This window comes from Dipodomys merriami, unplaced genomic scaffold, assembly GCF_024711535.1.
Source record: "Dipodomys merriami isolate MVZ:Mamm:240054 unplaced genomic scaffold, mDipMer1.0.p SCAF_817, whole genome shotgun sequence".
Lineage (NCBI taxonomy): Eukaryota > Metazoa > Chordata > Mammalia > Rodentia > Heteromyidae > Dipodomys > Dipodomys merriami.
The window spans coordinates 114,530-140,570 of record NW_027206421.1 but is presented as its reverse complement, the minus strand read 5'-3'; the positions used below and the strand labels follow the sequence as shown (position 1 = coordinate 140,570).

General features: G+C 35.4%; 1 long non-coding RNA gene and 1 pseudogene across 1 annotated transcript in view; both read left to right on the top strand.

Moving 5' to 3' along the window:
- Positions 1-26,041, top strand: part of LOC138819763 (uncharacterized) — a 50,790-nt gene that overhangs the window by 6,122 nt on the left and 18,627 nt on the right. The gene's annotated exons all lie outside the window — the stretch shown is intronic.
- LOC138819765 (U6 spliceosomal RNA) lies at positions 11,599-11,698 on the top strand (annotated as a pseudogene).

Here is a 26,041-nt window from a genome sequence, read left to right as displayed (position 1 = left end):
TCCAGATAGAAGGAATAAATGATAGTAATTAAGGTATACCAGAAACTGTTCTTGAGAACCATTTTTGGTTATTGTAGAACTAGTTGTCAGCTAGGCTGTTCCTCATTGCCTTTAGCATTCTAAATCTCTTAGGCTAGCTCTTAATCTCTGTGTGATAAATGTATCTCCTTCTATGCTATTCTTTCACACCTTATCTCCTTTGCTTTCTAAAAATCTTATTCTTTCTATATTTCTCTATGAACATTTTCTGATACTAAATACACCTATACAGATGGCAGAGGATGCTAATGTAAGGGTCCCATAGCTCATCAGTCATTAATGTAACAAAATGGAAAGGAGGACATATTTATTGCTACTTCAATTTTTCTGAAATGCTGCAATATCATTTGGTTAAAATTTCCATTCTTTGTCTACACAGTGTCATTCAGTGCACATAAATGCAAATATGAGCCAGGTGTTGGTGGTTTACTCCTGTAATCCTAGCTACTCAGGAGGTTGAGACCAAATGATTGTGGTTCAAAGCCAGCCTGGTCAGGAAAGTCCACGAGACCCTAACCTTCAATTAACCACCAGAAACCCGGAGGTGGTGCTCTAGCTTAGCACCCAGGATCAGAGTTCAAGCCCCACAACCAACAAAAAAGGTGAAATATGACTTTAAGTTTCCCCAAAAGGAATGACAAGTTCAATAACCTTCCCAAACAAAAAAATTCCAAAATGATTCAGTGCACTTTTGCTGAGTTATGTTATGGATTCTTTTCTGGACATATGCTCTAAAAACAAATCATTTAACTAGGGATACAGGTGGACCCATTTCAACAATGAGATGTACAAGTCGTTATGTCGAAAACCGAACTTTACAAAGTTGGTGGGGGGGAGGATCGGGTATGGGGAGGGGGGAATATGGGAAGGGATGGGAAGGGGAAACAAAGAGGAGGCAACAACGATTGATAAGAAATGTACTCATTATCTTGCCCATGTAATTGTAACTCCTCTGTACGGTATGCTCACAATAATAAAGAAAGAGAAAATTTGTAAAATATTAGCTTTACAATAAACTTCATCTAATATTTCTCGTTTGAAAAGAGAAGTCTATACAGTTGATGTCACTTTGCTTAATTACTATCTTAGTTTAAAGCCAAACCAAGCAGGAGAGTCTGTCAAACTCTTATTTGTAATTACACAGCAAAAAAGCCAGAAGTGGAGTTTTGGTTCAAGCAATAGAGTACTAGCTTTGGGGGTAGGTGAGCAGGAAAGAAAACTGTTCAGGGACAGGGTTCAGCCTCTGGGTTCAAGCCCCAGAACCAACAAAAGCTAAACACAAAAGCAAACAAAAAAACAGATATTTCATTGGGACCCTCCTTAAAGGAGTATTGGTCTGAGAAGTGGCTCCTTTTGCTGATCATACGCACTGGATGCTTTTTTGGAATCCTTATTGCTCTGGAGAACTCAGGACCAAACTAAAGTAATTGATAACTGACTTCTGCAACAAAAGAATCATCTCAGGGGTGAAATATCCATCCACAAAACACTATAAAACATCCATGTCTTTGTTTCTTTGCAGTAGAATTTTTTTGGGTCCAGTCTTGGGCCTGAACTCTGGGCCTGGACACTTTACCTCAGCTCTTCAACTCAAGGCTAGCGCTCTAGCACTTGAGCCACAGCACCACTTCTGGCTTATTTTTGCTTATGTGGTGCTTAGGAACCTAACCCAGGGCCTCAGGCATGCAAGGCAAATGCTCTACCACAGAGCCAACTTCCCAGCCCCTGCAGAAGAACATATTTAAAACAACGTTATTTCTTTTTGTTCTATGCTGGCCATCAAATGGCACCTTATATCTTTTTGTAATACTCTCAACTAGAAGTTTACAGAAAAATTATATATAAGTAAAAACACACTAGAAAAAGTTAGGGACAGAGTTTCCTTCAAGCCTTCGGATTCTCTTCTTTTACAGTAAAAAGGAAAGCACAAGTTAACTTGAACTTTGTCAATCCTCTATGTTCCATTCCTCTACTGGGATCATTTTCCATATCCAGTAACAGTTACTTCCAGAAACAATCTATGGTGCTGCTTGAGGTATAATGAATGATTTCTGGCTTCACCTAAATAACACAAGAACACATTTGGACCTGATGTAACACGTGTTTCAGAGACAATTTAGTAAAGAGAAAACATGAAATTTATATTACTTATAAATACATTATTCATGAGTATATTGAATTCAAAATTTGTAAATTCTCTGTAAATTGAGGCAAATTTTAAAGAGGAAGAAGGTTCCCAGATCATTTTTTTGTGAGTATATGTGCTGCACATTATTTCCCAAGTGTACATGAATTTGTTAACTCGTGTTAACTATAGCAATAATAAGAGAAAGGGAAATTCTGTGTTTAAGTATAAGGGTTCAATACACTATAGAAGACTCTACAAATAAGACCACATTGAAACAATAAAGCCAAGTTCAGTATGTAGATTTATGAGACTGATATAGAGAAAGCATTACTCCTACGTGGAACACGAAGTATGAGGCCACTCCCTTCTTAATCACGATTGCTAATGACACAACTTTGTAGAAATTAAAATGGAAGAATAATTCTGTTTCCAATGCAAGTCAGATATAAGAGCATGGATTTAATAAGGAAAAAAATTCCATCTTGAGAGAGCAGGGATTATACTAGCCATCAACTGGTGGATAAGATCACATTTTTTTCTTTCCTTTACTTATATATTTTTTGTTGTTGGTGGTCTTGGCACTTGAATTGTGGGCCTGGGCACTGTCCCTCTCCTATTCCGCTCAAGGCTAATGCTCTACCACTTTAGCCACAGTGCGGCTTCCAGTTTTCTTGCAGTAAATTGGAGAAAAGAGTCTCCTGGTCTTTTCTACCTGGGCTGGCTTTGAACCCCAAATCCTCAGATCTCACCATCATCCAGCTTAGGATCACATTTCTAACAGTGTACATTCAACATATGTAATGTGTATGTTAATCTATCTTTATATGAATTCTTGAGTTAAAAAATCTGGGCTACAATTTAGACTTTACACTCAAAAAAATGTTTGTAGTTTAAAAGTTGTTTCTACTGGATAAATGAAACCTAAGTATGTAAAGGAGTCTGGGAAGTTCAGATTGCATCCAGCCTGGGCAGAACAGTGTTTGAGACACTATCTATAATTAACCAGCCAAAAGCTAGATTGGAAGATTGGCTCAGGTGATGGAATAACAGTCATGAGCAAGAATGATGAATAAGAGCTTGAGGCTTTTGCATACGTACATATAAACATACACATACACACAGAGGCACTTGTATGTACACACACATATACACAAATGAATCAACTATCAGAATATGTAGAAAAGTTAGAAAACAATAGAAAGTATGTCCTGAGTGAGACTAGAATCAAGTGATAATTTTTAAAATTAGAAAATCCTAAAGTGAACTTTCTTCAAAAAAGTTTGAGAATATTACGTAAGTAGGGACCAGAGATAGTAAGAGAGTCAAGTAATCCATATTAAAGGGATAGGTTCCATGGAGGAATGAATCAGAGACCCGGCAGGTGCATTTGAAAATGTTCATACCCTATGTCAAATGTTAGAACATCTTTGAAAATAGTGCATGAACAGTCTGAGAAGTCTAGTGGATAATATCACTGGAGAAGTTCAGAATTGATAGTCTGTATCTAGATTAAATAAACCAAGAAGGGACTGGGAAGGTGGCTCCGTGGTAGAGTGCTTGCCTTGCATGCATGAAGCCCTGGGTTTGATTCCTCAGCACCACATAAGCAAAAAAAAACGCCGGAAGTGGCTCTGTGGCTCAAGTGGTAGAGCACTAGCCTTGAGCTGAAGAGCTGAGGGACAGCATCCAGGCCCAAAGTTCAGGCCCCATTACCGGACCCAAAAATAAATAAACAAACAAACAAACAGATAAATAAATAAATAAACCAAGAAACTATGGTGGGGCAATGTGATACAAGCCTTGAATTCTAGCACTCAAACTGACAGGAGATTAGAGACTGGAATTACTACTGGTACCTTCCCTGGACCAGGTAGTATAATTTTGTCTTAATAAAACAAACCAAACAAGAAATGAATACACAATTGGAAATTTGGGCTAATTTTTTCATTATGCTTTGAGAAGCCAAGTTTTCTATTGAAATACAACTGGTATATAATCCTCTTGTGTTTTATTTTATTTTTTTCTTTTTTTAACTCTTTTTTTAAATTTTTTTTTTGGTTCCGGTTGTGGGGCCTGAACTCTGGGCCTGGGCACTGTCCCTTATCTCTTCAGCTCAAGGCTAGCCCTCTACCACTTGAGCCACAGCACCACTTCCAGCTTTTTTTCCTTTTTGCTTATGTTGTGCTGAGGAATTGAACCCAGGGCCTCATGCATTCGAGGCAAGTGCTCTACCACTAAGCCACCTTCCCATCCCCTCCTCAGTTGTGTTTTAAATGCGCTCTTCATTACAGAACATTCAGAGATGCAAAGTGGTTCATGATTCCCATCCAAAATTTGAAAAAGTAAGTAATCATCATTCTGTTAGATTACAAGGAAAGGCTTAAGGATTACAAAAGCTTAAGCCTGTAGGAATAGCAAAGATCACCTAATGTAGGTCTTTATAGATCTTGCTAAATAGGAGTTTAGACTTCAAAAAATATTTTGGTTTCATTTGTAATTTCATATTCTATAGGATACTACAAAATTCTTTTTAGGTAGAGGGTTTAATTGACAAATTTACAGATGTTTCTTGCATTCTATTTACCTAGCATATTGTTTCAAGCGAGTTATAATTAGAACTCAGTTAATAGATAATTCTAACTGTTCATGTAGAAAATGATAATGTGAATAATTTAGACTGAGTTGCCAAGAAATTGATGATATTAATTTATAAATTTAGAAAAAGCAATTTTTGAGGCTTTAATATAACATGGTATGAAGAGAATAATTGTGTGACATCTTCTTTCTTCTACCTGTATGTAACACAGGAAGCAATTTCCTTAATTATATGCCTCTGTATACAGTGAGAAAAATGCTAGGATTTGGGTTTGTTTTTATTTTTGTTTTTGTTTTATTGCTTTGTCATAGGGCTTGAACTCTGGACCTGGACACTGTCCCTGAGCCTGTTAAGCTCAAGGCTTGTGCCGTACCACTTCAACCTCAGTACCACTTGTGTCTGGCTTTTGCTGAGAAGTTTATTGGAGATAACAATCTAGGGAACCTTCCTGCCTGGGTGGGCTTTGAACTGTAATCTTCCAATCTTAGCATCCTGAATATCTATGATAGTAAAAAAGTATAAATATAAATAATATTTTCAAGAATACCAGTGGAGGAAAAATGATGCAACCCAGTATATTGTGGTGTTCTTTCCAGAACATGGAGGGCATCACATTAGCAAGGTGTAATATTTTTCCCAATAGAAATAAGCTATTTGTGATGTGAATTAAGGGAATTTTGAGGCGCACCCTACAAGTTGGAAACTGTTGGTCTAGGATGACTTTATGGCATGAATTTTGGGATTGATGATCATAGAAATAATAGCTTAATCTGATAAACAATTGCTTACTCTTGAAGAATTAATTATAACCGATGCTTTCTAGTTTTATCCTATACCAGAATGTGGCTATTTTTCTCTTCACTTCTCAATCTGTAACACCCACTGCAAAATGCATCTATTGCAGAATTACATAACATGCAAACAGGTACTATTTTGAATCTCCCAGGTATGGAATGTTGAGAATTTGAAAGTGAGTAGTTATTAGTCATAGGAATTTTGAAGAACACACATATTCTGTGCTCTTAACAACTTATTTACTTTTAAAAGTTATGGGTTTCCATAGAATTAAATGGTTTTCGGTTTTAGTATGAGAAAGTACTAATTTATTCTTTTTGAAAATATTGGCAAGTATATTGTGAAAAAATTATCTAGTTTGATAACATTCAAGTTGATGGCCCTCTGATAAAGAAGGGGTAATTAATTCAAATTATATGCCAAATAGTACTGAATTTTTAAAAAGTTACTACATAAAGAATAATATTTACTATACCAATACAGTGAAATTTTATTTCATACAGCTTATTTTTTAAATTTAATTTTAATGTGAAAGTGATGTACAGTGAGTTAGCAATTGTAAGGCAGTGAATACATAACTTTTCAAACTTGTTATGCCCTCTCTCATTTTTTCTCACATTTTTCCTTCACACCCAAACCCCTCACACGTTGTAATGTACATTTCCAACATATTGTCTTCGGAGTATTACTATTGCATTGGTTTGCATTTTGTCCTTTATCTCGCCATTTTGTTGTTTCTCTTCCCTTCCCTAATTAAGGTAAATGTATACACAATACACAGGGTACCAAAATCAAACACAGTAGGAGTTATACCATAGGGGAAAAACCCAAGGAAAATAGAAATCACATAGTACATTAAAAACAACAACTGCAAATAAATATCTCTTTCCATATCTTGGAGTTCATTTTGCTCAGCATCAGCTTATATGTTCATATATATGCATAACAAAGCCACTGGAAAATAATAGTTTCATGGATACTATATCATGAAAACAACATGTTAACTGTTTTTGACTGTTTTTGATGGTAAACGTGGAATTAGGATTGGTAAATTTGCGATTCTAATAAAGGAGTTTCAAAAGTGTTTTAAAATTATGACAGGTAAATTTTAATTGTTCTAACTTTTAATTTGGCCTATTAAGAAAATTTAAAATTGCCTGGGAAAATAGGCTTTCATGCAAAGAAATCCATGGAGACTTAACTGAGAGGGAGCAATGTGGGTAAGGTGGCTCATTTTCACAGTAAACAAACAAACCTCACAAACCTTGCTGTAAATCCAGTAGGTTCCCATGAGAATTGTCCTTACCCAAGAAATATACTCTTACTGTGTGAAACAAGATTGTAGTGGAATTTAAATTCAAAGTTTTTTTTTTTAATAAGACATCAAAATTTGTGAATTGACCTTTAATTACTACACAGTAATTCTCTTGAAAAGATTACTTGGGTCAAAATATTTAGGGAGAAAATGTCCTCCACAATGAAAGAACGTATTGAGTTTACACTTCTCTGTTTTAATACTTTCCACAATGTCTTTGCACGTGAAGCACTGAAACACAGAAAAATATCTGATTGGATACTTCAATGATTTCACATTTCTAAGTAGCTCAAAAATATAATATCTTTATTAACATGAGATAGTGAAAACTCCTTTTATTACATAAGCCAAAAAGTTTGGGGATCAGAAAAGAATTGAGCAAATAGAAAAGTTAAGAAAACACGTTATTAGAAGCCCTAGCTAAGCGTTTTGGTTCCAGCAGTGGTGGGGGCCAAAACTTTTTATATAGTGATATAGATTGTATTAATGTTTTTGCTACCTAAAGTGATTTTACAGAGCTTATTTGGCTCAGTATAATGCAGAACAAATTGAATGAAGACATGAAAATAAATTCCACCTCCAAATAAAAGAGTTTTCAAAGAGAAACCATGAAGATGTAGCATTGGGGACGCCTTATAGTCCTTCAGCTTCACTAGAATTGAAGCCAAGAACCTGTGATTAATTGGAAATCAGGCAAGAGCTAAGAAGAGGACATAGAAGGAGGACATAGAAGTACTGTCCTTTGTAAAAGACAATATCATCCAAGGAATTTTTGATTTAACTCTATTCTTCTCCATACATCTTGTTGAGCAAATACAATACCAAGAGGAAAATAACCTATTGGAATAATTTTGCAAAGAATAACTTCACTGTTCCTGATATGGTATCTAAGGAGATTCTTAAGAGAGAAGATAAAAGTTTTAAGAGAGAAGATAAAAGTGGAGTATTCTTAGGTTTCCTCTAAGCATCTTGTTAGCAAAATATCTTTGAGGTTAGAAGTGATTGAACCAAATAGTGGTGGAATACTTATTTTTGTGGGCACTTTAGACACAAGAAGATTACAAGGTAAAAGAAAAAAGAAAAAAGTATAGCTAAATATTTGTGATTATAGGTTCTTGGAATGGATTTTTGGAGACAAAGTTTTGCATTAGCGTTGGTCCTCATTAACATAGTTGTTGGTTTTTCGTGGCAACCAAATGAAAAGGGGAAGTTTAATGGACTCGCTTGAACAAGTAAACAGCATGATAGAAAATAATGGCAAATAATATTTAATGAATTATTTTGAACAATTACTTTGTGAGAACAAAGAAGGAAAGATATAATTCAAAATCACTTGACGTTATTAAAAGTATGAAAATGGAGTAGTGAGGAGATTGAGAGAAAACAGAGAGGACTGTTTTCTCTCCAGTGGAGTAATACGTACTTGATCTTGTTTCTTCCATTCTGTCTTCACAAGCTATTAAGTGTGACTCAGGACTGGAGTATCCATTTCAGACAAAGAGCACTCGCAGAAGAAAATATTTGCCGAAGATATAGGTGATTTTTAACCTTAGACAATGTTTTTAAATCTGGTCAAAATTCTCCCCTACCCTAAACTGCCTTCTGTGAACAGTTTGTTTGCTTTTCCAAAGACTGCCCTTCATTAACTGCTTAAAATTTTGAGAGGTCATATTCATACTCTAGAGATTGCTGTTTGGTTGTCATTTTTGTGTGTTTTTGTTTGTTGTTTTTTTTAACTGAATTTCAAAAGGTTTTGCAAGTGTTTTACATTTAAATATGTCCATCTAATTGTCTAATGCTCCTGGATCAGAGTCACTCCTTCTATCAGTGTCAACCAACTCTTTCTCCAAGATTGAGTTCAGATTTAGCACTTCCTTCATTACATATGAACATTGAGTATTCTAGCTGTACTTGCCCCTTGTTCCATTTTTCATTCATTCGATTTCTTTACTATTGTTCCTCTCTGGTTTCAATTTCATGATAGTCATTCTGTTAAACTGCCTGTTAATACTTTGAAACGTTTATATACATTCCATGGAGTTTTACTCCCACATATACTTGAACTGATGTCAGCTTATATTTCCATAATTCATTCATCTGCAATAACAATTTGCAAGACTGGAGATGTGAAGCACTTAGACATGATTTTATTCTCGTTCATTTGAAGATTAATCTTTAGTCAACAAGAAAATTTAAAAATGGCTTAGAATTTATTTCTAACTACCAGTTTTCATAAATGGCTTTGTACAATGGTGTATGATTATTTTATTTTACATAGGATAATGTTTTTACTACCTATAAGTTTTGGAAAAAGAAGAAAACTAAAATTTACTACTTAGAGGAATATGACAGAAATAAAAGACAGATTTTATTTTCGTCACATCTCTCATCAGTACCCATATTCAAAACTTAAAGTCATATTTCTTACTATGTTAGACAGATAGGGAAAATATAAAACAACACATGATAAGGCAACTATTAGTGACTTTTTAAAATGTACCTTCTTATGTGATAAAATTTTAAAATTTACTTTATTAGCTAATATTTGGGTTTGAAATATGGGAGGCTGATCTATTTAACACATTTCTGGAAGGCACCTACTGAACAACACAAATGGTGGGGAGTACTATTTCTACACTTGGATGAATGGTTGAACTTGTTTGCTATTGGTGCTGGGTACGTAAATCAACTCTATTGTAACTAGCTCCTTACACTTGAAAACCTTGTAATGTCACTATCATCTACTTGTCAAGTGTTATTTTGGCAAATGTGATTTTAAATAGTTTATTTGAAAATGAATATACTTTCAGGAGATTAAATATATGTTATCTTTGGTTTGAGAATGACAACATTTTTTTATACTACAGAACCTAGTTTTACTGAAGTACCAGTGTTTTGAAGCACTAAGTATCTTCTCAATTAATGTTTTTCTAAATTATATTTCACCTCTAAATCAAGTATTCCTAGCCTTGCTAGGCCACTTATGGATCTATCATTACAGAAACTATTTTTTGGCTGCACTGAAATCTTTCATTAATCATTAGGAGAGGGGTATTAAAAATAATCTTGTTCATTTGTAATTTTGTTCACTCATATGGCCTGGTCATCTGTAAATTGAAAGTTTGAATTACAGTACTTTCTCTCAGATTTTGTGATCTCATCTTTCATTTTAATTTGCCTTGCATGTCACAATTGAATTCTGCTAATTCTTGTAAGGAATTGGGGTCCTGAAATATTATAGGAAATGAGAAATTGAACTTCAATTATTTTCTGTTGGCATATTGCATGGGCCTATGTGAAAAGTCTTGCACTTGTTATCTGATGATACAGATAACTGGGAACTGGTATCTTCGGATCCGTTGGTCCTTCAGAAGAATAATAGCTTTTAGACATCATATCAGCAAAATTTGGGTATAATCAGTAAGAATGCTTCAGAAATATGGAGAAAAACACTTTGGGACCAGCGATTTAAAACAATAAACCAGAGCATCAGAGTAAAATCCGTTATAGATTAGCAGAAAACAATACTGTTATTTTACCATGTGAATTCAGAAGATCACGAACACTTAGAACGTATCACAAGTTTATACCGAAGATATTGCATTGATACTTTTTATATTCTAATATATATCCTAAATCTAATTATTTATATTCCATTCTATTTATCAGAATAAATGTCAATATATTTGTCAAATTATCAATTCTAGTAAGATTCACTGTGTGAAATTTAAAATCAGCACATATTTTATATTTATAAATATAAAATATATAAGTATATATAATATAAAAATTGTTTTGCATTGTTGTGTTGTGGTTAGGGAATCAAAGGCAACTCTGTTTTAAAGTATTATTCCATTATCTCTACCTCAGTGTTTGGTAGAGTTAGACTTAAATCTTTACTATTTGTAGATTTACAGCCTAGAGGCAAGAGGAAACACTGTGATTAAAACATTACCAATTTAAGGCCTAATATCGAGGAGAAACATTTGGACTTTTCCAGGAGCTATGGAAATATTTGGTGATAGAGCGTCAGTAGTGTAAGTTCCTGCCTGGTTGGATGATAGACAGGCCAGGACAGTAGGTAATCATGCATATGAAATTTTTTTTACCTTCTTGGCTTTAGCTACTTTTGAAATGATAAGTATAATAAACAAATATATTTTGATAAAATACCTTCCATTCTGAACAATTCTTTCTGAACTGTTCATCTCTCTATGATCCCTTGTAACTAAGATTAGTTTTTTTCCAGTAAGACAATCTATGCTGTCAGGGTAAGATATTCTAGTTGGTCTGTTCCTACAAGGAAGAAGGGTAAAGGTTCAGGTAGACATTTGTGCCAGCAAGACCTTATTTGGGAAATTTTAAGCTGCAGAAGTTTAGAAGTAGCTCTCAAGCAAGTCTTACTTTGAATCCATTAGCTCTACAAAGCTAACTCAGTTGATAAATAAGTACTTGAAAAGCCATCACCTTTCGACTTAGCTTTAAAGGCTTCAAAGTATGATCAAATTTAAAATGAAAACGACAAAATAGTCATTGACAAAAAAATTGTAAATATGAGCAATCGACCAAATGATATAAGCATTTCCACTGTACACAGAATTTTAGAGACATAAGATCATTCTCATTTTAAGGAACAATAACAGCTCCTTGTTACAAATAGGCAACTGTGGATATATGCCTGTATAAAGATTGCATCATTAAGTACTTAAATTTAGAGGGTACTACATGCTTCAGCAGCAGGTCTACCCAAATTACAATAATACAGAGATTAACATGGCACTTGCACAAGGATGATATGAAAATTTGTGAAGTATTCCATATTTTTCATTCTTCTGATGCAAGAAATATAAAAACAGTTATTAAAAAGTTGATTACAAAAATACAAGTGTAACAATATATGTAATTCATAGAATTAAATGTTAGTTTGACATCAGTGTATTAAGTCTTCACCTTAGAAAGGCCTTTACATAGCATAACCTTTACAAAACTTGAAATTAGATAACATTGTCATGTTATCCCAAAGAAATAAAATAATATAAGGACCTAGGAAAAAAGGAATCTTAAACTTCTTCTATATGTAATGCAATCTGAAAGGACATATTTATTAATGAAACTATACATTATATAAAAATGTAGAATTCAAAGTATTATATCTAGGAGCGAATGAAATAGATTATGGATATTGTACAAACATAGATATACTTTTTTCCCAAAAGCACCAGGAACATCTTTAGTTTCTATACTATTCATTTCAACAGATAAGTTAAAATTATTTCTGATTAAAAAAATCACAAACTCTGCAGAAATCATTATAGATGTATACAAAAATCTCTTGAATACATTTTGACATCAGAGTCAGGCAATGCACTTGGAAGAATACCATGGAATCCATGAATTTCTAAAGTAAGATATTGCTGTTGCTTTGTATTGTGAAAAAAATTGTAGGGCCACAGAGGATGGACTGGCATTTTTGAAATTTAAGAAACCTAACCAAACCATTACGACTTATGAGAACCATTTGTACAGCCTTCCACAACTTCAAAGAGGTAGTGATACATACTTATCCTTTTGGCAATATTGAATGCAGTTTCTTCCAACCTGTTCTTCAAACCTTGTTTGATATAATGGTTCAACAGAGTATCTTTTCGATTTCTATTCCCAGCAGCAACATGCAAGGTGAACAAGAGGCCTTTAGTTTGGGGATTGGTATCTGCCACTCTGGTATTATTCCACATATAAGCACTGTGCAGGGGTGTCAGCCATTCAGAATTATTGCATGAATATCTGCCTTGAGCTACCAACTCATGGACAATGTCTAAATGTCCACCGTAGGCTTCCATATGAAGAGGGGTATACTCATCCTCATCCCTAGTATTCATCTGGGTGGCCTTTTTGGAAAGTAGTCTTCACACCACAGTAAGCAGATTAATTTCGGCATCCCAAAGAAGAAATTTGCTTGGATCCTACTACATTTTTTTTCTTGAAATTGATACCATTCCTCACTTTTTCATCTTGTTCCTTGTCTGAACATGAGGACCTTTGGTGTCTTCATGTGCAGCTTATTCTAGGAATGAGAAAATAGGAAACAATGCCTTCTTTGTAAATGATTTGGGAAGTATCATGTTATAGTGTAAGAGAACTCACTACTCAAGATAAGGGCTTTAAGAGCTCTCTAGTAGCTTTCTAATGTTGGTATCCAACATTAGAAAAAATGTATAATGCAATAGTAAAATAGAAGTCCTTTGTATGACTACCTAAATTCTTGTTTTTTTAAAGACACTTGTTTTCATCTAAAAATAGTCCTGTCTATTGCCTTCAAGTGATTTTGATGATTGAAGATGCTTAATGAGAAGTCAAAATGCATTAGTAGTCCTTTACTATCAATTAAATTTCACTTTTTCTTCTTGGAAAATATAATGATCAAAGCAATAGTTCAGAATCAGCAAGCAATAGTTCAGAATCATGCTTCAAGTGCAAGTGAATCACCAGTAATTAATCCTTGATTCCATTTTCCACAAAGTTTTGTCACAGATACAATCTGCCTGCCTTCTGTAGCTGCTTTCCTAGCCGAGACCTATTCCTTCATCGTACAGGAAAAGTGTGATTCAACTGATTTCAGTCAGATCTGTTAGTAGAATTATCAAGTATTTAGATTCTTTTTTAAAATTAGTTGTGGGCCTGAACTCTGGGCCTGGGTACTGTCCTTTAGCTCTTCAAATCAAGGCAAGCGCTCTACAACTTGAGCCACAGAACCACTTCTGGATTTTTCTGTTTATGTGGTGCTGTTCTGGGAAATGGCAGAGCAGAAAGTGAAATGATGCAACTAAAAATATAAAAGCAAAATAAATTAGGATAATTATGGAGCAAGCATATTGTCTATGAGAACCATGAAAGAGAAAGAGGAAAACAGATACAGATGTGAAATGACTTAGCTAGCCACAAAATCCATGCTTCTAATCAATTTACAGAGCAAACAATTTTTTTATTTTTTAAAAGAGATGGAAATAGAATTTATGTACTTACTTGAAATTAGTAAATACATTTTTAGTCACCTACGTAAAGAGACATAGCTTTGACCAAATTACAGACAAGAATCTTAATCCTTGGGCTGGGAAGTTGGCTCAGTGGTAGAGTGCTTGTCTTGCAGCTTACTACAGTGTGGAGAGTACTTTCCAAAAGGGCCACTTACATGAATACTAGGGATGAGGATGAGTATACCCCTCTTCATCGCGAAGCCTAGAGTGGACACCTAGACATTGCCCATGAGTTGGTATCTCAAGGCAGATATTCATGCAATAACTGTGAATGGCTGGACACCGCTGCACAGTGCTTATATGTGGAACATATTGCAACAGCACACACACACACACACACACACACACACACACACACACGCATATACACACACAACATCAGATTTCTTCTTAAGTATTTTTTGTATATGGTCTAAAGAAGAAATTTACATTACTAACTTGAATTTCTGACAGGACAATATCATCACTGTACATCTTGCTTCTATGCTCTCAGTTTTAAATTACTATCTAAGTATGTGCATTACATATGTACAGGAAAAATTAAGAGCCACACGGGTGTCTCAGGTCTTTAATCCTACCTAATCAGAAAGACGAAATCTGATGACTGTGCTTTGAAACCAGACAAAAAAGTCCATTAGATTCTGGTTTGAAAGTAACCAGCAAAAGCTAGAAATGGAGCTGTAGTATAAGCAGTAAAATGCTAGCATTGAGAAAACAAAAACAAAAACATAACAAATTCTGGGACAGAGCCAGGCCTTGAGTTCAAGCTCCAGTATTGACACCAAACTAATGAATGATGAATGAATGAATGAACTAAAAAGAAATTAAGTGGTCACATGTGGACAGGTAAAATGTAACAACCGTGGTGATTGGATTATGTATTATTTTGTAATAAGTCAAATTATCATTTTTCCTAATCACTAATATTTTAATTGAACTTTTATGTACAATAAAGCCTGAATTTGGCATTCATGTATATGTGTGTGTACATGTGCGCACATGTGTGTGTGTGTGTATGTGTGTGTGTGCAGTTGCAATGTTGCTTGCCAATGTGGACAGTGAGGCTGAAAAGAGCTATGTTGCAATATTGTTATTTATCAGTGTTCCGTCCTGTCATTTCAGTGGAACCACCCTTCTGTACATTTTATTTGTAAAATAATAACATCATCATAATCAAAGCATTTACACATTAATTTAGATAAAAGAGATCACTTTCAGCTCTTAGTATATGCTAGGAAAGAAGATACACATATAATTAGGTAGTAAGTTATTGTTGTAAGATGACTGTCAGTACAAAATATGTATTTGACCTCTTAAATTGGATATACTTTTAAGATATACTCATAGAGTAATTTTGACCAACTTGACCAAACAGGTATTATTCTCCAGTTATTCCTGTGAAACTCAAGGTGGATAAACTCTTTCCGGATTTCTGTTGAAAATAACTTTCTTTGTAAGATTGAATCTATTCACACTAAGATAATAAACCCCGTATTTTTTAGGTTTGAATATCCCATCATATTTACTGAAAATCAGTATTGTGGATATGTTTGTTAGATATATATTGCAAAAACAAAAAAAAAGCATGTGTCACCTCCAGATTGTGGATGCATTTGAAGTTGTATTATACATACAAAGGTTTCTTTATTAATAGTACTTTTGTGGGAGTAACTATCACAACTTTAACACATAAGGCTTTTTGAATATCCTTTCCAATATAAATAACATCCCAGAGCGAGTCTTGCAATTTCTGAAAACCCTTTGAATATTTTACTGTTATTTCGGTTCATTGACTATACAGCTAAAGACATTTCAAAATAAACGTTGTTAAAATCTGAAAATGTAAGTGGGTATATAGGCTTTTTATGCATCATTTTATGAAAAGCCAGTTTTTTACGAAAATAAAAGATATAGAATAAAAGAATGGAAGTGAATTGGGTGAGCTAATTATTAGTATAACTTTATTTTCTATTAGCAAAGTCCTTTGAATGTATATGATGAAGTTAAATTATGTCCTTCGTGACACTATGCTTCAGTTATTTTTAGAATCTTTGTAGTTATAAGAGTGAATTTGTAGTATAAATAAATGTCTTTGAAAATGATTAGGATTAATCTTGTGTTTTGTTTCCTACTCCCAAGAAAATGAATTATTTTCAAGTGTTAACAGTTTACAATTGAATCTTCAGTATCATAAGAAATTTTGAACAAATATAGTAGTATTGTTTTCTTTTTTTCGGGGGTGGGGGAGTCTGGTAGTGGGGCCTGAACTCTGGGCCTGGGCGCTGTCCCTCAGCTCTTCAGTTTAAGGCTAGTGGTCTTCCACTTGAGCCACAGCACCACTTGTGGGTTTTTTCTTTTTGCTTATGTGGTGCTGAGGAATCGAACCCAGGGCTTCATGCATGCAAGGCAAGCTCTCTACCAATGAGCCACCTTCCCAGCACTTAATGTCTTTTTAAACCAATTGTATTCACAAGTTGGAGAGGCTTTAATTCATGCTTTTTTAAACCAATTGTATTCACAAGTTGGAGAGGCTTTAATTCATGCTTAGGCCTTCTTGTCTATGATTTTTTATCCTCTCATTCCTAACATTAATAATAGGTCAGACTGCATTTTTGGGTACATTAAAGGTAAATTATTTATATGGGGTCAAAGGTGATTTTTATATCAGTGTTGCTTTAATAGCATTTTAAAGTAGTACCTTTGTCTCAAAATGTTGGGTATAAAAAGCAATCAAAATACTTCTAATGGTAAACAATTTAGTTGAGCTACAATTTGGAAATGATTGGTCCATAAGATCTGCAGTCTGTTTCCATCAGGAATTGGGGAGGTCATTCTTTCAGTAAGACAGTGTTAAACAGAGTTAGGCTCCCCAGGCAGTGCAGTGTTGAGTGAAGGGATAGAATATGATTTCTGCTATTTTGACCTAGAAATCAAGAATGTTATACTTTAGTAGTTCCTTTCACCAGGGAGGTATGCATTGATTCTGAACTTCGAGTTTTCATATTACAGTTCCCTATTTTCTAACAACGATAAATTGAAATATTATGAGTGTACACAATAATTCTGGGAATTTTTCCTAGAATTTTAGTCATAAAATAGAATGAGGTTAATTGATACAGTCGGGGATGGACCTCAGGCTAACACTTACCATGTGTGCAATATTGTACTAGTAATTACAAATCTGAAGACTTCAATATCATCATCTGAGAATTAAAAATGTAAGTAGGTCCACTTTATGAAATTATTTTGAGAATTAAATTAGATACAATAGGTAAAGTACTTGGAAAAATAATCAATTAGCATTTAGCACATTCTACCTGGTATTTTATCATGTGGTGAATTCTAACATTTTTACTGTGATTTTTATTATGTCTCTTTCTGATGTGCAATGTCATGTATTGATATTCATTGCATTGATCATTTTTCTGTCACTATGAGGAAAATACCTGCAAAGAAAATTTCTGAGGAGGAAACTATTTTATTGACTCATGGTTTAAGAGAACACAGTTTAAGATCAGATGTCTCCATTGTTTTTAATTATATTTTTATTATCTTAACTAGTTGTACAGGGGAATTTCCATTCAATAAATCATGATTTAAGTGTAATGGATCTTTATATAACTTTTCCCTACACTTTTTTTTCTTTTTTATTATATTTTTTTTGTGAACATACTGTACAGAGGAGTTACAATTACATGGGCAAGATAATGAGTACATTTTTATCAAGCATTGCAGCCTCCTCCTTTGTTTACCCTTCACATCCGTTCCCAGCCTCCCCCCGCCCCCTCATCCAATACTCCCCCCGACCAAAGTTGATTGAAATTAATAGCAATTATCCATTTTGTTAAAGTAGAGATGGTTTTCCCAAACTGATTCTCACAATTCATCTTCCATTCAACAAGTAGTAACGTGTAACAATTCCCTTTGTTTTGCTCCTTATTAAAATTGTTTCCATTTTATTTTTTTATTCTAATTTTTTAATTTAATTTTATTTGTGAACATACTGTACAGAGGAGTTACAATTACATGGGCAGGATAATGCGTACATTTCTTACCAAGCATTGCAGACTCCTCCTTTGTTTACCCTTCACATCCCTTCCCAGCCTCCCTCCTCCCTCCATCCCAATACTTCTCCTTCCCCCCCTCCCCCCCACCGACGTTGGAAAGCTCGTTTTGGACATGACAACTTGTACTTCTCATTGTTGCAAGAGGTCCACCTGTATCCTTAAACTACTGGTTTTTCCCCATCTCCTCCACCAGTTATACTGACATCAAAAATAGTGAAAGCAGGGGTTATATTGGGGGGAGGGTCATACAAAGCAACAAAGAGATAATCTTATAAATGCGTTAGAAACACATGCATGAAAGAAAAAAACATTAAAATACACATCTAAGGGTTCGTTTTCCTGACATCACATTATCTGACCTTTTCCGCTTGACTCATACATATACTAGATATTACAAATAAGGGAAACCATGGGACCTATGTTTCTTTGGGCCTGGATTACTTCACTTAATATAATTTTTTCCAAGTTTTTCCATTTCCTAACAAATGGGGCAATGTCATTCTTTCTGATGGAGGCATAGAATTCCATTGTGTATATATACCACATTTTCTTGATCCATTCATCTATTGAGGGGCATCTGGGTTGGTTCAATATCTTAGCTATGGTAAATAATGCTGCAATAAACATTGTTGTGCTGGTAGCTTTAGTGTTACCTCAGGACCAATGGAATAGAATTGAAAACCCAGAAATGAACCTAAAGACCTATAGCCATCTAATCTTCGATAAGGGAGCTAAAACAATAGAATGGAAGAAAGACAACCTCTTCAGTAAATGGTGCTGGCAAAATTGGTTAACTACATGTAGAAAACTAAAGCTAGATCCTTATATATCACCCTGCACCAGAATCAACTCAAAATGGATCAAAGACCTTGAAGTCAAAGCAGACACTCTGAAAACATTACAGGATGGAATAGGAGAAACCCTAGGTCTCCTTGGCTCAGGCCGAAATTTTCTGAATAGAGACCCGGAAACACAACAAATCAAAGAAAGGTTGGACAAATGTAATTGCATGAAGTTGCAGAGCTTCTGCAGGGCAAATGACATAGCTAGCAAGATCAATAGAAAGCCCACGGATTGGGAGAAGTTCTTTACTAGCCATACAATGGACAAGGGTCTCATATCTAAAATATTCTTGGAACTCAAAAAATTAAACCCCCAACAACAAATCCTCAAAGAAACAACTGCCCAATAAATAAGTTGGCGAAAGACTTAAAGAGAAACTTCTCTGAAGAAGAAAGAAGGATGGCCAATAGACACATGAAGAAATGGTCAACATCCCTAGCCATAAAAGAAATGCAAATCAAAACAACATTGAGATATCACCTCACTTCAGTTAAAACGGCAAAAATCAAGAACTCTAACAACACCAGATGCTGGAGGAAATGTGGACAGAAAGTTACTTTACTTCATTATTGGTGGGAATGTAAACTTGTTCAACCACTTTGGAAAGCAGTATGGAGATTCCTCAAAAGACTTCACATAGAACTCCCCTATGACCCAGCAATCCCACTTTTGGGCATTTACCCAAATGTTTACAAACAAGACCACACTAAAGCTTCCATTTTATTTTATAATGAAGGATGATTTCATAAATCTACTGTAGATTCAAATATATGTCAATATATTTGTAACTGTATGCATTGATCTATACATACACATATATTACACAGGTTACAGTGATAATTTATAACTTCTGTAACTATACAATTTACTGAATTATTAAAAACGTCCACAGCTCATGCCTGGAATCCTGGTTACTCAGGAGGATAAGATCTGACGATCATGGTTTGAAGCCATCCTGGGCAGGAAAGTCCATGAGCCTCTTATCTCCAAACAACCAACAGAAAATCAGAATTGGAACTGTGGCTCAAAGTATTAGAGTAGTAACCTTGAGAGAAAAAGCTCAAGAGCATCACCCAGGCTCTTAGTTCAAGAACTACAATCTACCCAAAAAAATCTAATTTACACCTCTGTAAGTAGAGTATTTCCATCACCCAAGTGTACATCCATGCTCATTTGCAAGATAACTCGGTTTTGTCTCAAGTACCACTAAATATTATCACTAAAGTAGCATTGGAACGTGGGTTCATTCTATCTCTCTAATGGATTTTTCTCCACTCAAATACTCAAGTATTACAATTGTTCTAATTATTTAAATCATAGCTTTTTTTACCCCTAATACTAGAGTTTGATTGAGTGTTTTGTGCCCCTTAAATGGATGTTCTTACCACTTTGTCATGCCCCCAGCCCTAAGTTATCCTGATTATTTTTCAGCTAGAAACTAGCTTCCTACTTGTGTATGAACTTGGTCTCAGTGCACTTGATGTTATTCTTCCTGGAATTTAGAATAACAGGTAAATGGCATTGTGTACAGAACTTTCTGTTCAGTCTGGGCTTTAGCCACTATCCTCCCAACAGTGCACTTCCATGTAGTCACGAATTTCATAAGCTTGTCATAGCTGATTTTTTTAAAATCTTTCATTTCCTACAGGTTCTTGAGTACTGAATTAATTTTTGTTGTCTTGGGTTGTTTTGTTTCATTTGAATCTATGTGTTGAGTTGTTCCTCACTTTTCCTTTTGTTTCTTTCCCTCAAGTTCTTACTTAAAGTGCTAAGAAACCAATTCTTCTTTTTCAAGATAGTCAGGGTGAACATTATTTATTCCAAAGCAATTTCAGTATCTATGAATGGTATACACATGCTAAGCGCAGACTTTGGCATACACAGAGAGATCATGAAATATATGAAGAAAATAAAACTACAGATGAATGCCAGGAGGAGAATAAGCTATTATTAATTGTTTGACAGAGGTTTCTCTTCTAGTGAAAGAAATATATTGCTTGAAGCAGGATTTCAAAAAAATCATATTGCTAGGAGGAACCTAAACAATCATCTAATACTACAGACTTGAGAGTGATGAGTTGACTTCCTGAATAATTTACTTTTGGGACAAATAAAAGCAGGCTTCCAAAAACAGAGTAGATTTTAGAGAAATATGAGGAATTTTATGTAAATAGGTCCTTAGCTGATTTTGTTAATTTGTGAACTCATACAGGGAAATAAAGTACAGCAAGGTATAATAAAATAAATAACTTCACATTGAAATATTCATTTGTGTTTGTATATGTGTGCATGCATGTACGAGTACGCACACGAACATGTGCATATGCTCATGCATGCATTCATCATTCTTGAGGCTTGATAGTCCCTGGGAACTATTCCTCACCTTCTGTGCCCAAGGATATTGGTCTAATACTTCAGCCACTGCTACAATCCTGTTGTGTTTTTTTTTTTTTAGATAATCGCTTCATTTTCATGATTGAATAGTGGTCTTCAGATCTCAGACTCCCGAGTAGCTAGCTAAGCTTATTCAGCCTCTGAGTAGCTAGTTAAAATTTTACCTATCCTCTGCGCTTCACTGCTCTTTTATTCTTTTCCTGAGGTATTCACAAGCCTAAGTCATATATGTGTATATATATATATATATATATATATATATATATATGTCTACTTGCTTTAAAAATATTCTTACTGCTTGGCACCAGGGTATCGCATGTTTACTCTTAACTACTTAGGAGGCTTGAGGACAGAACCCAGGCCAAAATTTAGTGGACTTATTTCTCAATCTATAGCTGGGTGAATTGGATCATTTCCACCATCCTGCACTATCTCGAAACTAAGATTGGAAGGACTGAGGATCCAGGCCAGGCAAGGTAGCAAGCTAGAAAATTTGATGTGCAACTCTGATGCCATTGATGATGGGAAGGCTAAAAGGACAGATCAGGTGCAAGTTCTTGTGGAAAGAGAACCACTATCCTAAAATTAACCACAGATATGATGCCGGCCTGCAAGAAAAATATACCCCAAGTTGAAATCGCCACATTTTCCACAACCAAAATAAGTATATACATTAACATCCAAAACCTTAATAAATCTGTTCTTTGTTCTAATATCAGCTTTGTCTGATTATCATATGAGGTGACAGAATAATTTCTTCATTAAACTTATGATAATTTAAAAAGACCTAGAAAATTCTTTCTCACTTATTAAGTGCAAATGAATGGCAAATTGCCTCATTTCTTACATATTTTACTACCACTATAAATTTGTCATATGATTATTATTAATAGTAATATATTCTGATTTATTACTTTACTTTGTAACAGTTTTTAAACTTTTTGCTTTTCTGCTGAATTTGAAGCATTTAAATAGTATCATCAAAGTATATTCCTTGGATATTTAGGGGAGTTTTTTACAATGTTTTTAACCAATGGCTTCTAAGAATTTTTAATTGGTATATTATTTGGTTTATTTTTAATTTCAAATTAATTTTATTGTAATGATAATGTACACAGGGGTTACAGTTACATAAATGAGGTAATGAGTACATTTCTTCGGGAAGGAACATTGTTATATATTCCAACGATATTTTTGTACACTCAAAATAAGAACTATTGATGCTTTTGCTGTTGCCATTGTTCAATGGGTACTTTTGCTTTTTTCGTTCAAGCATTTTTTATTATAAAATTGATATACAGAGCGTTTTCACTTAATTAAGTCAACTAAAGAGTATACTTCATTTTCTTTTCTTTTTTTTTTGGGGGGGGGGGTGGTCCGGTTGTGGGGCCTGAAGTCTGGACCTGAGCCCTGTCCCTCAGCTCTTCAGCTCAAGGCTAGTGCTTGAGCCACTTGAGCCACAGCACCACTTCCGGCTTTTTTCTTTTTTCTTTTGTGGTGCTGAGGAATCGAACCCAGGGCCTCATGCTTGCAAGGCAAGTGCTCTACAACTGAGCTACCTTCCCAGCCCCTACCTCATTTTATTTTCTAAATTTCAAATTTTGAGCTTAAATGTTTCTTTTTGTTTCTTTAGAGTAATTCTTTTTTCAAAGTTTAGGATCAGTAAATTTAATTTTGCATGATTTTTACACATGTAAATTATTCAGACACATATATTTTGCTTTTATAATATTTAATATGTGGCTATTTAAAAATTAATTTCTTAATTTTATATGGTTTGTGAATCTAAATACATTTATTTTCTTTTAGTATAAAAATATTTGTCCAGGTAACAAATACTTACAGTATTTTCATGAAGCACATACTTTACTAAGAAAGGCTTCATTACTTGGTCACTTTTTGGAAGTACTTTTACTTGAATTAAAAAAAAAAAACTTTCAGCTCGGCATGGTGATTTGTGACATCCATTTTCTAGCTATGGTGGGAAGTGTAAATAGAGTTTGTAATTCGGGAGAGACTGGGAAACTATGAGACCTTAGTATAAAACTATTCAGAGTGAAATGATTATGGATATAGCCATCCTTAGCGTTATATACAGCACCTCGCTATCATATTCTAAATCTTGAGTTAAAACACCAGTAATATCAATCATTTGTTAAAATAAAAGAACACATGTTTCAAAATGTTTATTATTTAAAACTTATTTGCAAAAGTTCTCATGTCTTCTATTAATTTTCAATTTACTTAATCTATTAAAATCCAAGTATATTGTGACTATTTTCTTTCTACTAAACTTTTAAATACTACGAGCAATATTATTATTTCACATATTAACATACTTTTACTGTTTGTGATAATTTCTTCCGTTTAAAAGGACCCGCAAGGATGACGTGACAACAGGTTCTTCTTTGAGGCGGTTTATTCAGGACCTTGTTTACAGCTTCTTCTCTCCTGCTTCTCTCCTGCCCGCTTCTTCCTGCTTCTTCCTGCTTCTTCTTCCCATCTGCCCCCGCGCTCCGGTTATAAGCCTCCTGGATGGCCAATCCTGAAACGCCACGTGGCATATACTGATAGGGCTGCAAACACAGAAGCAAACTAGGAGCCAAGTCATAGCCATATAAGGAGTTGTTTTTAACAGAGAGCACTCGTCACCGGGAAGACGGAAGGCGGGAGCCTGCGCCATCTTAGGTCTGAGCCGCGCCACGCGGCCCCACCATTTTAGCTACAATGTTGCTTTTGCAGCCGTCTTTGGTCGCGGCTCCCGCAGCTCTCCAAAGCTCCCCCTTTTTTGTTTTATTAAGCAACATGTGAGAGTAGAGGTTGGGCCTCTGTCTAAAACATTAATGAGAGGACCTTGCACTGTTCTTCGCCTGAGGTGCGCGCCTTCCCCAGTGATGACCAGGCCTGTCCGATGCCTTTTTTGCAGAGGTGGGATCTTGGGCATCAACCCACTTGCAACCCAACATGCTCTTCTTGGGCTCACACCAGGGAGTGATTCCCAAGTGCAGTGCGTTTGCCTTGCACCCTGTGCTATTCCTTTAATGTGGCAAGCCACGCATAGGGGGACTGTCCGGCCTCAATGGCAGTGAAGGCCTGGACCACCGTAGCCATATTTCTGCACTGCGAGCTCCTAATCCGGTATATGCACCACAGGCACAACAAGATCACCAATGCCAGGATACCAATACGGGAGCCCATTCCCGCCCACTCCTTCAAATGATCCACAGCTGTCAAACTCTCCAGTCCAATTATCTAAAAGATAAGGGCATCGGTCTTGGGAACACAGACAGGATACTCCATCTCGGCACTTGTCTTACAGGCTGTCCTTTTGAGGGCGATCAGAAGAATCATCACCACCCCTTGCATCTTGTGCTTCTTCTCCTTGGACCCTCCTAACAAGTCATTCAGGTACCCTGTTGGACCCTCCTAACAAGTCGTTCAGGATCCTGTTGGTCCTGTGGAAAAACACAAACAGAACCTCGTGCCCATGTTAGCACGGATCAGGCCCACGCCAGAGCCCTGTCAAAATATCTTCCCATTTTACCATTCCTTTTGTTAGACCTTGAGACTTGTTATGCCTGTCCGCCACAGACAGGCCTTGAGCATCCAAATTTAAAAAATTAATAGTGAATAAAGCAAGAGAAAGCCTTTCCTTAGGGTTACGGCCATGGCCAATTCCCCCTTTTTATTTTTGTAAAGTCTCCTTTAGCGTGCGATGTGCACGTTCTACGATGCCTTGGCCTTGAGGGTTATAGAGCAACCCATGAAGAAGTTGAACATACATTGCTTTGCAAAAGGAGAAAAATTGATTTCCTGCATATGCAGGACCATTATGAGTTTTGAGCTGTTTTGTTTTGCCCCAAGCTGCCCACGCCTCTAGGCAGTGGGTAATAACCTGATGTGCCTTTTATCCAGTCATATGGGAGGCATATATAATGCCAGGGCATGTGTCTACAGAAACGTGCACGAATTTCTGGCGTCCAAATTCAGGTACATGGGTAACATCCATTTGCCATATTTTAAGAGGCAAAAGGCCTCGAGGATTAACACCAACACTAGGTAAGTGGTGATAAATTACACAATGAGGGAAATCTAAATCTATTTGTCGGGCATCCGCACAGGAAAGTCGAAATTGTTTTTGTAAAGCTTTTGAGTTAACATGAAAGTTATTATGAAAAGTTTTTGCTCTATCCAAATTTGAACTAAAAAAAATCCAATCTTGACGGGTATAACAATCAACAATATCATTGCCTTCATTTAAAGGGCCAGGCAGACCAGTATGGGCGCGACTATGTAAGGGATAGAAATGGTGTTGTCGTTGCCAAAGCAATCGTTGTAAGCGACAAAACAAATATCCAACAGAAGAGGCCTGTTTTATTGGCCCTGCAGCCTCCAAGACTCTTAAAGCATTTATAACATAAGCAGAGTCTGAAATTAAATTAAAAGGAAAAGGACAGGTTTGAAACACTTTTACAACAATTTGTAGTTCCACTAATTGTGGAGCACCGGCTTGAAACTGGTGGCGGACTGGGTCATGGCCTTCCACCATGTACACGCCGCATCCCATTTTAGAGCCATCGGTAAAAATATTGCAAGCTCTAGCAAGGGGATTTAAGGAGGTAACTTTAGGAAAAACTACGGGATGTTCTTTTAGAAAATTTAACAGGGGATGTTTTGGAAAATGGTTATCTATCTGTCCTTTAAAACTACATTGTAAGACTGCCCAATCATCTACAGTAGCACATAATGTTTGTACTTGATGATTAGTATATGGAACAATAATGAAGCATGGAGCATTGCCAAAATGTTGGATTCACTGCTGAACCCCCG